Source organism: Pteropus medius, unplaced genomic scaffold (genome assembly GCF_902729225.1).
Source record: "Pteropus medius unplaced genomic scaffold, Ma_sr-lr_union100, whole genome shotgun sequence".
NCBI classification, from domain to species: Eukaryota; Metazoa; Chordata; class Mammalia; order Chiroptera; family Pteropodidae; genus Pteropus; species Pteropus medius.
In genome coordinates, this window is record NW_024351729.1 from 6060622 (window position 1) to 6075779 (window position 15158).

Consider the following 15158-nt stretch of genomic DNA (forward strand, 5'->3'; position numbering starts at 1 on the left):
ATTAAGTGAAAAAAAAATAAAAATTTTATATACAATATGATAATTTTGTGGGAAAATATTAAAGCAAATAGAAAAAAAGACTGGAAAACTATGGCAAAATGTTACCAGTCATTATCTTTGGGTGGTGGATTATGGCAGTCTTTACACTTTCCTATGTTTAAGTTATCTACACTAAGCAGGTACTACACTTTAATAAAACACACCTCGTTACACATTCAGTGTTTACTTGGCTGGAAGTTCAAAAGCCATTATTGCTCAGGTTTTTTAAGGCCTCAATGTTTTCTCTGCATTTAGATAGAGCAGATAGTTGTTCATTACCCAAATAATATGTCTGTTCTTATGCAGAGACCATATAAGCATTTAGGGTAAATACTAAGCAAGAATTAATGCCTTGTTTAATACTGCATAGAAAAAACAATTTAAGAAATTCTGAATTAATGTTATAGTTATAATTCTATATAATTAATAACAATTTGTAACCTTAAGACATATACCTTTATTATAACTCACTTGTGAAAATCCAGACTCATCCTGGGACTCCTCTAAAAAATATTCAAAATGTGATACCCAAATATACTGTTAAATACTGTTTTATAATACCTATTTTTTACTTATATTAGAAGGAAAAATAACTTATTTTAAAATAAAAATAAATGAAATGGCTTAATAATAATATAAGTAGGGTTTTATTACTCAGGTTACTTACTAGTATCTCCTAATACAGGACATAGGCTTATATTTAATTATTACCCTAACAAATTTTTCTTCCCTCACATGTACTGTTGGTCATCATAATGAATGACTATACAACAAGTATTTGTATGACTATAAATGTAGTTGAAAACAGAATTAGGCAATCAGTAGTTTTTAAAATACATATAAACACAAAAAATCATTGTTTGAGTTCCGACACATTTTACCATGGCTCTAAATACACTGGAACACAAGCCATATCTTAGAAAAAAGAAAGCACAATTCTGAAGATTAAACCTTAAATATATCTACTTATTGCTATTATTAAACAGGATTTATATTACAAACTGCTTTAGGAATCCACATAGCATTCCTTAAGTGCACTTTCCTTTAATTTACTGCACTTGAATCAGTGGCCACAGCCTAGATATTCTTCCATTTCCTCTCATTTGGCCAATTTTACATATATTAGAGCACGACTGCCATCTTTATCCACCAAGCCCTCCACAAACATCTGGTTGCCTTCATGGAAGATTTAATCCTTGGGCACATGAAGGTTATCAGACAGTTATCTCTCCTTGCATCTTCCTAAATTTCCCACCAAATTCTCTTTAACTCCAACAAACAATCCCAGACCTTTTCTTGTTTTCTATCACAATTCACAGACCTACAACTGATTCTAAATCACCAATACATCTCACTCTATTTGAAATTCACTTCATAACACTTTATTAGGCTATACTAATAAAAAATAAATCTTAAGGGAGTTAGGTAAATGTGTGTGTGTGTGTGTGTGTGTAGGTACACAATCAGACACAATTAGACGCTAGAAACAGTAAAAGGGTAATAGAAGGCAAGATAACGATTAAGCTTTCAATTACACAGTACTACTAAAAATAATGGTATCTCATTATTTTCAAAGATTTTTTTCATTAACGCCCATTACAATAATTACAATAAAAATTCAAATATGGACCAGTGAAGGAAGGAACATAAGGAAATGTTAAACTTGATCTGGGCCATAACTCACTTGAAGGGAGAAAGCAAATATGATGTGATCAAGACAAGGAAATAATCCCTGTAAACTTCTAAATAGCTCTATTTAAAAATATTCATCATGACATTCATTTCAAACAAAAAATGCTTTATTAAAATAGACTATATCATATACAATAAATGAAAACATCTAGAGAATTAAACTGCCTGCTTTGATCTCTCCATTGGCTACCCCAAACCTACAAGCTAAGTCCTTATAGCATAACACACAAAAACCCTTGAGGCCAGGAACTGGGCTTCATTTCCTGCCACACTCATACCTCATATTTTGCATCCACATCTCTTTTATACTTTCTGCCTGAAACATTCTCTCTACCTTTCCTTAAATGGCTAACTTTTCTTATGCATCCTTCATATCTCAATACAGCACATCCTCTGCCCGCAACCTCCCCCACCCCAGCCCGGAAGCTTTGCCTAAAACCCACAGGTTGGGTTAAGTGATTCTTCAGTATGCTTCAAAAAGAGCATACCTCTTTACTTCAATATCTAACATGTTAGACTGTAATTATGTTTAGTGTCTAAAAGGTAGCAACCATTTACTTTTGTGTCTAAACTCTCAGCCTGGTATAAATTTAAAAATTTTTTTATTATAAGAATTCTAGGAATTAGGAAATACAGCCAAGTGGAATTTTTAGGTGTATCTCATCTCATCAAGGGTTTTTGCAGAACTTGAGATGCGTCTTGAAATTATAGTATTGGAGGTTCGAATGCAGCTAGTCTCTGTTTAATTCAGTGTTTGGCTAAATAAAATAGGGTATATTTTAAATTGTTATTAGAGAATTTCAATTCTAAACAGGATATCCAAAAAGTCTGGAAATATGGATAAAATTACCTTATCGTATATTGTAATGCAATAACAATAGGCCATTTATTTTGTATTTACCTGTCTTTCCAGACTAGGTGACCACCTGTTTTTATATAAATACATACTTCAGCTAAGGACATCAATATTTTAAGAGCTACTTCAATCAGGAAATTCAGATACAGTCCTGTTAAGGACTGATTAATCTAGATCTTCATGAAGTACATTTGAAAGGCAATGGAAAGCATGATAGATCTTACAGTAGGACCTAGGAACCACTGTTTTGAGGGAACTCTTGCTATTATATTTGTTTGGTCCTTAGTACAATTAAAATTTGGACAGATTTATTCTAGTTAAGCCATAAGTGTCAACTTGTAAACTTGTTTGATTAAATAATTTAAAAAAGACAACGGAAAGCAAAGAGAGGCACAAGACTGATTACAGGGAAACAACTCCTTTCTACGTCGGCATTTACAGCTACCGAGGTTTCCCTAGGAAACAGAGGAATTGGAGATTTATCTAGCATCTTTCAAAATAGTGTGGCAGAAGGATCATTTTTAATGTCACTGATTAGAAGTAAAGGTATTGGTGTAAGCATAGGGATGATGATGATTTCCAATTTCACGGAAGAGACTGTATTCCTTACATATATTCTACTGTTTTATTTTATTTAAGATTGAATAGAAAGCATAATTCAAGAATTTATTCTTTGAAAATCACACCAGGAAACCAGCTAACTGACTCTAGTCCAACCAATCTAGCATATGGTACCCAAGAGAGGAAGTCCCAGGTAACAACATCAGGCCCAATTCTGTGCCGGGACAGTAAGGCCTGGTATCCCCTCTACTACCTTCAGAAGAAGGATCAAACCCTGTAATTGTGAATAGTACAGGAAGATGTTGCAAAATGGAAATACACTGGGCCAACAAACATACAGCGCTTGTCATTCATCAGATGAAAAATTTAAGTTTCTGTTGTAAAATAGAGTACTGTTTACTTATATTATCATGAAGTTCTGTTTATTCAGTAACTATTCCAATGCAAAATGGACTATGGTCCTTTAAGGATTAAAGATGAAGCTATCAACTCACTGTTAATATTAAAATTTTTAAATACTTAAAGTATAACTACGCCCTCTTTTGAGGAAGAAGTTGCAAAGGGTCAGGGGTACACCAAAACATGTTGCATATAAATATTAAAAGAAACAGACCAGTTTAGATGTTTAAGGTGGCATTGAAGTTCCAGGTTAAATGTATTTGGGAGAAAAAAAAAGATAAATAAATAAATAAATAGATAGATAGATAGATAGATAGATAAATAAATAAATAAAATTTAACAAAATATGTTTTGAAAATTATAATGTTTATCACAACATATCTAAATGAAAATGTGTAACTTAATTTATAAGTACATTTGGTTATTGAAATATTCAAAGAAATCTCCTTTAATTATAGTCTATCGTAGAATATAAACTACTTAAAAATAAAACCATTGAATTTTGTCATCAATATTGTGGCAAACTAAAGCAACTAAAACATTTAAAGTTTTCCCAAGTGGAAAGGAAGTACATAAATGATCATTAATGTTTCTGACATAATCAATTCCCACAAAAATGCAAAAGAATTAAAAAAAAATTCAAAAAACAAGATTCAATCAAAATCTTTTAAAAGCACTGTTCTTTTCAGCTGCCAATTTTATAGACAAGAAATATGCTCTACAATATAACATATGTGCAATTTTGAGGCAATTTTAGGATTAAGTGAAAGTGTTAGCGATGGATTTCCTTGATTCTTGGGCTTTAAATTGGGATTCTGAGATCAAAACAGAAATTTTTGATAAGGAAATTCTCTCATAATTAACAAACAGCTTCAGAACAAAGTTTTAAAATGTTTTAAATGCTTACTCAACAACTGTTTGTGCAAGCTTAAAAATAAAATTATTTGATTAGAAACATGCCATAAAATGCCTGTATCTTCTTCAAACTTGTTAATGTGCTGACACAGTGATCAATTAGTCAAGTCTCAACTTTCTTTAAAAACTGATTCTATCTTAACCAAACTGTAATTCACCATTCAATGAGCCCAAGAGAAATCGCAACCATTCTGTCCCCACAAAAAAGGTCTTCAAATTATTACAAATTTTACTTTTAAAACTCAAATATATTGCCATGTAAATATATTTTACTTCAATTTTGGATCCATAATTTAGAAAAAATGATTTAAAATGTATGTGTACCTCAAAAATAAAGCAGCTATAATTCCAATTACTAAAATATTAGAAAAAAAATTTTAATTGAACATCTGGTTCGGAGGACGATGAAGGGGAAGAAGAGAGGTCTTAAACTAAGGCAGTTTCTATGGGCCTGATTTTTCAAAAACGCACAACTCTATGGGTATGTAGTTTGATATTTATAAAACAAACGTTTTAAAAGTTGTTGAAAGCTACTTCTGGCCAGTTTATAAAACCATAAAATGGTGTATTAATGAGAAAGTAGATTTATCATCTTTTTCTTTAAAAAAATTGCGGCCCTGGGTTAAAAATTCCAGATTATACATATGTTGTCACTTGTCCAGTCATCTCTGTCTACCAAGCTGTCTCAGTGCACGTATTCTCAAAGACTTGAAAACTTAAAGGCGCTGTATCATATCAAACATCATTGCAGGTTCAGCATACTATTGGTCCCACAAATATAAACATATTTATGTTAGCGAAGCATTCAGTAAATGTGATACACAGACTTAATATTGAAATTTGATTAGTATGTGGTTGGATTTTTTTAATGTATTTTTTCTTAACTTCAATTTGCAAAGTGATATCAGAGTGCCTCTCCTCTTATCACAAAACAAACAAATAAAACAGAAATAACTAATATCAGTTACTGGCTGCCATAAACTCTCTTTCAACCCTGTCTCTACTTATGCCTCTAAGGTAATTCAAATGAAGCGCTTTTCCCTGTAACGAAACAAAGCTGGGTAAAAGTCAAATCGTAGCCATCATGTAGTTGTACAGTTCGAGGATAGGTCATGAACACTTAAGTAGTTTACATAGCACCAAAATAAAATCAGAGCGCTTAAAATCACTGAAACAACTGCAATTGGTCTTTTCTAGTCACTGACTTCAAAAACTATTCACAAGGAGCAACTGAAAATGACCCACCAAGATGAGCACAAACTTTAGACGAAAGGCAGCTGTAAGCTGGACGTGTCCACGAGCCCAGCTATCAACACGTCCTGTGCCCGCACCACAGATGTGAACTGGGGAGGAACATGAAGGACCACATCGACGTGACGTGGAAGGGACTCTAGCGAGCCGATCGCTAAGGGGGTCCCCGCGGGACGCGACCTGGGGAGAGCCCGGGCCGGCCAGGCGACGGCGCGCACACGCGCACACGCAGAGAAGCGCTCCCCCGCCCAGAAAGGGTGTCGCGAGGACCAGCGGCGCCCCCCGCGCGGAACCCGAAGGAACCAGGAAAGCAGGACTCTAGCCGAAATGCAGCGAGGGGCCCGGAGCAGACGACCCACTTGAGGGGCGGCAGCGCCCGAGCCCATCTCCGCCAGGCCGGGGGTCCGAGAAGACCCTGGGTCCGCCCACACCGCCTGGATCTCTCCTCGGGACCCCTCCTACCTTCGGTGTCTCTGTACTGAAGGTAAGGGAGGCTGGTTCAGGAGTACCGAGTCGCAGCCCAAGCCTACCCGCCAGTCCCGGCAGGACCGCGAACGCGCGGGGAGGAAGACACTTACCGCTCGGGTCGCAGCAGGTTCTCTTGGGGTTGGCCCCTCCAAGGGGGCTCCCGACCCGCCCCACGCCGGTGGCCACGACAGGACGCGTTCTCCAGCTCTAGCCGGGTGAGGCGCCGGGTGGCTCCACGCGTAGCAGGACCCACTTTTACTCTTCCGGACAACGGCCAACAGTGGTGACCTAGCCTCTTGTGAGGTGGTTCCCGGCGACTGCAGCGGAGACCGTGACTGGAGATTACAGTTGAGGTTTGAAAACTGCAGCCGCGTTGCGGGGCAGGACTGTATGCTAGGTCCCACCTCCTTGGTCAGGAGAGCCAATCCCAGTGCGCGTGTAGGGCGGGGCTATCACGTGACGGGCGGGCGGGGCCCGGCAGGCGGTGCGTGCTGTGGGGCGGGGCCCGGTGGTGAGAGGGTGCGGCCCGCACCCGGCTGGCCGGAGGCTGGGCGGAGCTGCGGAGCAGGTGGGGCCCTGGGGTAATTGCCACCAGGAAGGGGTGAGGCGGTAGCTGCTATGGCCGCGCATCTGGTTGTAACTCTAACTGGGTACACCACTCTCCGCCTTCGGAGTAGTCAGTCCACGAGGTGCGAATATCTGCAGACTAGGGAGAGAGAAGAAGCAAAGTTAGTCCTAGCTGCTTCCCACTCATTCCCAAACTTCTGTTCTTATTAAAGACCTGTTTTCTGACTCTTCCAGGTCATCTTCTCTGTGACCTAAACCCACTCCGCAGTTGGAAAGCCCATTTTGCTACAACTTGGCAAGCATCATCATCACTTGGGGATTTATGGAGCCTGGGCCCCTCCGTTAAAGTCTGCTGCAGCAAACTGAGACCTTCTGAGACATGGCGGAAGGCAATGTAAGCAAAGTCTGAATAGGATGAATTGCTGATTTTGCGTAGAGAGTACTAAGCAAAAAGGAGAAAGCCCACAGCAAACTGCTCAGGATGTTCGTTATCCCTTGAAGGAATGAAAAAGTTTTAAGTTCTGTGCAAGACGCAATTGAAGTTTTGTTTTATTCTATATAATCTAAGACTGGTTGCAGAGTATATTTAAATAATTGTAGAAGACTATTGGGAAGGTATATTGGGAGGGGAATCGCTCTCAAAAGACTTTCATACTCAATATTTAAAGAGGTTTCCTTGTTCTATCCCAGTAAGCCAAGAAAATTCCCTTTAAGCCATCCATTTTCTCTTCCATACTGTATTTTTCTCATGATAAATGCATAAAATGCTACAAAGTCATTCAGTGAAGTCTGCTTGTTCTTAACTGACTCTTTCCAGTTTTATATGTCTATTCCCTAGGCCTTGTCACTTGGAGAATATTGCTTCCGTCTATTTAGTTTCTTGTTTCTAACTATTGGAGTGACTAGAGAAGCCCAAAGTTAAGATGGAAACAAAACACACTGAAATGGACTTTTCAGTTATCATTATCTAAGAGTCCACAAACAAATGAGGTTGTTTCTATCTTTTCTGTTTATGTATACAGGGATAGCATCCCAGAGGTCTCATCACCAGAACTGAAAACAGTAACCTCTAGGATTACAGGACTGAGTTGTGGTGATTTTTGTTTTGTGTGTATTTAACTCTGGACCTTTCCAATTCCAACACTTGGATCAGTCGTCAGCTCTTAGCAATCTCCTCACAATTATCCTTCTTCTCTTTCACTTACCCAGTACCACGTCACTGCACATCTAGATGCAGACCTTTCTCTCCATCACTGCTTTAAACCAACCCCCCTGTAGTCATAAGCCCTTGGCTCCAACCAATCAGCCTCCCAGTGGTCTTTCCATGTCTTGCATTTTCCTGCCTCTGCCTTGGCTCAAGCTTTCCACCATCTTCCTCACCAACACCTGTTCCATCAATTTCCAACTTAAGGAAGTTCTCCTCTCCAGAAATCAGAAATCTTCTGTTTTCTACATTCTACTCCCAGCTTTATCACCTCTTTGCCCTATAGTCCTAGATGCAGGGCTTATGCTTATTCCATGTGTTTCTCTTATGCCCCTAAATAGATTATTAACCGTTGTGCCTGATGTCAGATTTTCCAGCTAGATTTAGCACACTATCCCAAGGATATTTAACTACACTTGCATGGTGTCAAGAACTGCTGTTCAAGAAACAAGGAAGTCCTGGTGCTAAGGAGCAGACTGTACCATCTGTGGCCTTGCAATAAAATTCAGGACTCAACATGTCTCTCCTTCTACCTCATTTACCTAAAACCATAACGATATCAAAGGTACATGTTCATGCTTCCATTCTCTTGAGTAGGAAATTTGCATATGACCAATGATCATTCTGTGGTTATTGTCCCTGACCACACAGTTTATTAAGTTGATCCTTGAATGCCACATACTGGCCAGGGATGGTGGTTGTAATTGGCTGAATGTGTCCCCAGCAAATTCATATGTTGAAGTCTAACACCCAGTACTTCAGAATGTGATTGTATTTGGAGATAGGGCCTTTAAAGAGATAATTAAGGTAAAATGAGATTATATTGGTGGGCCCTTCTTCAACATGAAGAGATTACAACACAAATAACATAGACTGAGGGACAACCATGTGAAGACAGTGAGAAGGTGGTTACCAGCAAACCAAGGAGAGAAATCTCAGAAGAAACTAAATCTGCTAACACCTTGCTCTCAGACCTCTGGCCTCCAGAACCATAAGAAAATACATTTCTGTTGTTAAAGGCTTCCAGTCTGTGATATTTGTTATGGCAGCCCTAGCAAACTAATATAGTGGTTCTCTCTGATCACTCCAAGTGAATCACCATATCTGATCATGCCACGATATTCATCACGTTTCTTCCAGGAAAAGTGCCCTCCGCAATCACACCAGGTCACATGCTGACCAAGTACTGACCAGAGAAGGTGACCATCACCTTTACATTTACTCCCTACAGATACAGACAAGGTGGGTGGAATTTTATATAGAGAAGAAGGCCCTAAATTTAAAACTCCTGCCATTGACATATGCTCCTTCAGAAGAAAGCCTTACCAGTCATTTTTTGTGTCAAGATCCTACAATTCAATCTATGTGGAAAGTGCAGAACAAGCACTACCTGTCTCCAAGTGAATAAATTGTGGCTAGGTTAAAGGTGGCCAGACACAAGAGGGGCCAACAGCCTCTGAAGGGGTTTGGCTCAAACCTCCACCCAACAGAGGTAGTCATGTTGAATGGAGACAGACTAGTCCAAATAGATCCCTTCTCTGGAGGTAGTGCTAGGTGTACTCAGATGCATAAGCACAGTGCATTTATCCATGGTGCCTAGCACATTCCAATTTAGGAAGCACTGGAGACCACATTGATTCTAGGAGATCTTCTATCCCCTGGCTCTCTTAAAACAAACCCTGTTAGCAAAGGTAATTGAGGCAAGTCTTTCCTGATGAGAGTCATAACTCAGGCTGGTATAGGTGTCTTCTTCAAAGGGTAACACAATTCTTTTCTCAAAAGTACCCATGATTGACTGGGATCTAAATTACCAATCAATCAAACCACCCACCATGGTTTATAGAGTATAAACTTCCAAACACCGCCTAAAAGAAATGTCATGCAGGCCCCATATGTCATTTTAAATGTTCTAATACATAGTCACATTTAAAAAGTAAATGCACATTAAATTCATTTTGATTATTTAACCCAGTGTGTCCAAAATATTGTCATTTCAATATGGAATAAATATGAAAATTATTAATGATATACTTTACAGTCATTTTTTTATATTGTCTTAAATAAGATGTATTTTACATTTACAGCACATCTCAATTCAGATGGTAAATTTTCATCAAAAACAATTGATCTGTATTTAGATTATACAAAATTTATAATTGGGGGAAAAAGATTCATATCCCTACATTGTTTCAGACATAAAAGTTTTCAATAACTAAATACAGTATCAATTTCTTAATTTAAATTTTATTTAAATGAAATAAAGTGACAATTCATTCATGCTAGGCACATATCAGTTGCTCCATAGCCACATTGGTGGCTACTGTATTGGACAGCACAGGTCCAAAGAGCTAGAAACGTACCTCTTAACTGCTTCTAAACCTCAAAATTGTTTAATGCAGTACTAGACACAATGTAGGTTCTCAATAAATCATAGCATCAGAGCAGTTTGAAACTTCAAAAATCCTTAAGGGTCTATAGCCCAACCCTTTTATTTATTTGTTTGTTTGTTTGTTTAATTTTTTGTTTTTTAAGAAATAATTTTTTAAAATTTATTTTTTATGGTGGCATTGGTTAATGAAATATAATGTTTCAGCTGTACACTTTAACAATAAGTCATATATATATACCAACTCCTTTGTTTTAGAAAGGAGAAAATCTAGAATGAGAGAAGTTAAGGGACTTGCAAAAGATCACACAACTGAACCAGTTGATGTATATCCGAATAAGAATTTAGGTGTTCTGATTCATAATTCTACCTCATTATGTCAGACATACTTTAGGCAAGATTTTTAAAAATTTATTTGAATAATCACTTGAATTATGATACAGGCAAAGAAAAATATATCCCAGTTGCATTTGCATAATCTGATAAAAAAAAAAAAGTGTCTCTGAGAATATTTAAGGCCTCTTTCCACCATGGTTTTTGGGCTAGGTGATTTATCTGTCACTCACTCTTACCTTGGCCTGTTACTGCTTCCTCTTCTTGGAGCCATCTCATTGCACATTTGTCTCAACCAACCCCAGAGCATCCGGCCACATTTTTCTGTCTGCAGCTGTCCTCACCCAGCTGTCTCCAACAATTTGGTTAAGGTTGTGCTTCAGAGAACCCTTTATATATGCAAATCAAAGTATTCAGTGGAAACTGCAACCAAGTTGTAGAAAAACTGATATCTTTCAGCCACGAATACACCAGCTCTGAGGTCCTGCCTTATGAGAGGTTGTGTGTGTGTGTGTGTGTGTGTGTGTGTGTGTGTGAAAGATGATGTATGTGTGGTTAAGTGTGTGGCATTCACAGCCCAACTCTGCCCATTCCTAATTGTGTGACTTTAGACAATCCTCAGTTTCCTCATATGTAAAGTGAGGATAGTAATAATAGCTACATCTTTGAGACTAAAATATGATAATACATACAAACCATAGTGCCTGACTAGAATAAGCCCTCAGTCTGTACAAGTTGTTATTTTTCAGTGGTCTGCAGGCTCCCTGAGGAGGAGGACTTCAGATAATTGGCTCACTATGGCACCTTGTGACTAGCAAAATGCTTGCAACATAGTAGGACCTAAGTGATAAATTGTTGAATGACTTTATAAGATATTTATGGTTTTCCTCAAATCTTATTATTGATGCTAGGAGAGATCTTAAGGAAAGAATATGGTGAAGTCACTGGTAAGAAAAGGGGAGAAGGAGGTGGCTGCTTTCCTCCCTCAGAATCTATCTGATGGAGCACCTATGTTCAAAATGAAGTTGTAAGGTGAACAAATGGTGACATCAAGGGCTATGTCTGATAAAGAAATTAGAGTCACTTGTGTTTAAAGGGAAGTAGATATCAAGTGGCGCAAAAAAAAAAATATAGAATGTAAAATTGTCATTTATTTGATTTTGGTAGATAAATGTCTACTAGTGCTCCCTAACAAATCTCCTGTTTTACTTCCCTAAGATACTTCTTCTACCGACTGCATATTCCATGAATCATGTTCTGGTGTCACATTCTCCAGAGCACACGGCAGGTAAAAAATAGTAAAGCTTTCAGGATTCTTTGACCAAGTAAGTGTTCTTACAACAGGCAGTAACAAGCATAGATGAGGCAGGGATAACTTTTAACCCCTACCAGCTTCCTTGTTGGGAGTGTTCTTTGCCTCAGCTGGCTTAAGGTGACAGCATGAACATTGAAAGAGCAAATCGGCTCTACTAGCTGAGTCCCTTCACGGCATAAAAGTGTTGGTAATGTGGGAAATGGTAATATTAATGATTATCACAGTATCCCTGACATTGAGAATATTCAAAGCATTCTTGAGTTTTTTCAGTAGTTAACCTTACTTTTAAATTTATAGAGTAACATTTCTTAGCTTCATGTTTACAAAAAAAGAAAAAGCAATATAAGTATAGAGCTATTCAGAAACTCTGAATTATAAGAGAATGGGTCTGTAATTTACTAGCTGTGAGAATTTGAGCAGGTTATAATATCTCTATGCCTCTGTTTTTCATCTGTAAAATGGAAATAATATATTTATCCCATTGGGTACAAAGTAACAATAGCTCATAAATATTGAGCCTGGCACTGTTCTAACCCCCTACGAGTAAAGTGCTATATTTTCCTGCTTTAAAGAAAACTAAGGGACATGGAAGTAATATACTTTCCCACAGTAACCTAAGTTACTAGTGGAGCTGGGATTCAAGCTCACCCTTTACTATATGGCCTTTTACTGTGGATATTTAATAACTGTAGGTAGTCACAATAGAGCACAGGTTCTTGGGTGTTTAATTCACCTTAGTTCCTGCTCTTTTCACCTTTTTGTTTTCTCTCATACCTACTATTCCAAAATTTCTTAATTGTTAAAATAACATACAACGAACGCAAGAGGAGGGGACTAACATGATCCATTTGGCAATGGATTAGAGTTAGAGACATTGGTATGACCTAATATTTAGCTTAATATAGATGCAGATGTTTACATATAGAAATATTTATAGATATGTGTGTGTTTATACTCTTATCTGCTGCTGCCAGCTGAGAGCATGTAGAAATAATGACACCTGAGGAGCAATAAGCACACCTACTACTCAGGTCTTTGTTTCTAATAGCATTCTTCAATAAAAGGAACCAAAGCTCCTTGGAGAAATTGATGCTTCTAAGACTGGGCAAGAAACATACAGATGGGTTTAGAACATTGTGTAATGCCAGAAAGAAGGAAGTTCAAACAAACAAACAAACTAAAACACCACACAGTGACGGGAGTATGTCAAGGGGACCCAGAGGCCAACTGAAAGACCTTCCAATGGCCAAAACTGGGACAATTTGAGCAACACAATAAACAAAGTAGTATTGGATTATGACCCAAAGTAGAAAACAAATATCCATGAGTACATACTGATACAAATAAATGATCAAATAAATAAATGGGAAAAAATAGACAAATCTCGTATGCAGAAGAATTATGAATAATTTATGTAGATACTCCCTCCTCAAGTTGGTGGAGTATAACTCCCTACTCCTTAAGTATAGGCTGTGCAGAGTGACTTTCTTCCAAAGAGCACATAATGGAAAGGGAGAAAAAAAGAGTAACTTTTTAAAAAATAACCTGACAAACAGTGCCTCAAGCCCAGTGAACAAGGATAGCAGCGACAGTCACATCAAGTTGATAATACATACCCTTAATATGATGATATAATGAGAATGGCGCTTCATTGCTGTGGTCTTCCTCTTTAAAACCTATAACCCAGCCCAACCATTAGAAAAACATCAGACAAATCCCAGTTGAGGGACATACTTCAAAATACCCGACCTCTACTCTTCAAAATTGTCAAAGCCATCAAAAACAGGGCAAGTCTGAAAAGCTGTCACTATCAAGTGGCACTTAAGGTAACATGATGACTAAATGTCATGTGGTATCCTGAATGGGATCCTGGAACAGAAAAATGACATTAAGGAAATCCAACTAAAGTATAAACTTTAGTTAGCAATAATTAATATCACTTCATTAATTATAACAAATATACCCTACTAATATAAGATACTAACAAGGAAACTGGTTATGGGGTACTTTCGGTAATATCTTTGCAATAATTCTGTAAATCTAAAACTGTTCTAAAAGAAAAAGGTGATTTAAAATAATGAATGAGTGTATCAGTGCTTAAAATATTCAAATTTAGGGAACTATAGAATCAAAAATTAGAGCTAGAAATAACCCTTGAGAGAGAAGGAAAGAACAAAATCTATAAAATAACCAAAATACAGTCTGCCTATTATTTTTGCAGTCCATTCAAAATACCATTCTATTAGCAATCTGATGCAGGTTCAATCTTTTCAACCTCTGAGAAAAGTTTCCAAGCCTTGAGGGAAAATATATGTGACAGTAATACAAAGAAGTATCTAAAGAATTGTGTGTTTCAATATAATACTTGTCATCTAATTCCAATCACAAAGTGAATCTTTCATTTAGCAATTCTCAAACTGTATTAGGGAGACCCCAACACCTTTTTAAGAAGTCCCCAAGGTTGAAATTAGAATCTGGAACAAGTAAGACTAGGGCCAGAAGCAATTCTATGACAGAAGCAGAGTGGCGAGGAGATCGGGCCCTGGAAGCAGGAGTCTAGTGACACCTCTTTTGTCCACTGTTAGTGTTGTTGACAGCATTAATTGCATGTAGAACCTTGTGTTTTAGCAGTAGTGGTGTCTTCACTTGAGCAGTACATGTATGTGACTTTGGATATTGTTCCTGGTTATCTTATTTTGCCCTAGTTCTCCAGCTCGGATCTCGATTCTGTGAACTACACCAGAGGTCCCCAACCGCTAGGCCGTGGACTGGTATTGGTCTGTGGCCTGTTAGGAACCTGGCCGCACAGCAGAAGGTGAGCAGCAGAGGAGCAAGCAAAACTTCATCTATATTTGCAGCCGCTCCCCAGAGCTAGCATCACAGCCTTAGCATCACCTCAGATCATCAGGCATCAGATTCTTATAGGAGCACCGGTCCCTGGTGCCAGAAAGGTTGGGGACCGCTGATTACAATATCTTTAAATACATTCCTTTTCAGCTTCAATCATCCAGAGGCATTTAATTGCTTGCAATTAATAACTCTGACTGATCCTACCAAAAATTGGTTTCTTAGTTCACTTTGTAGTTTTTTGACCACTTTTAATGTTAGCTTTTCTGAAATTCCAGTTAATTAAAGGAAAGAAAAAGCAAAATAAACTTACCTTTTGTTTTAT

General features: G+C 37.8%; 1 protein-coding gene across 1 annotated transcript in view; it reads right to left on the reverse strand.

Annotated features, from left to right (window-relative positions):
- STK17B (serine/threonine kinase 17b) overlaps positions 1–6554 on the reverse strand; it is a 29103-nt gene extending 22549 nt beyond the window's left edge. The window contains exon 1 of the mRNA XM_039844320.1: positions 6292–6554. The gene's annotated coding sequence lies outside the window, so the exon portion shown is untranslated. The remainder of the gene's footprint in view (positions 1–6291) is intronic.
- Between the last annotated feature and the right edge of the window lie 8604 nt (positions 6555–15158).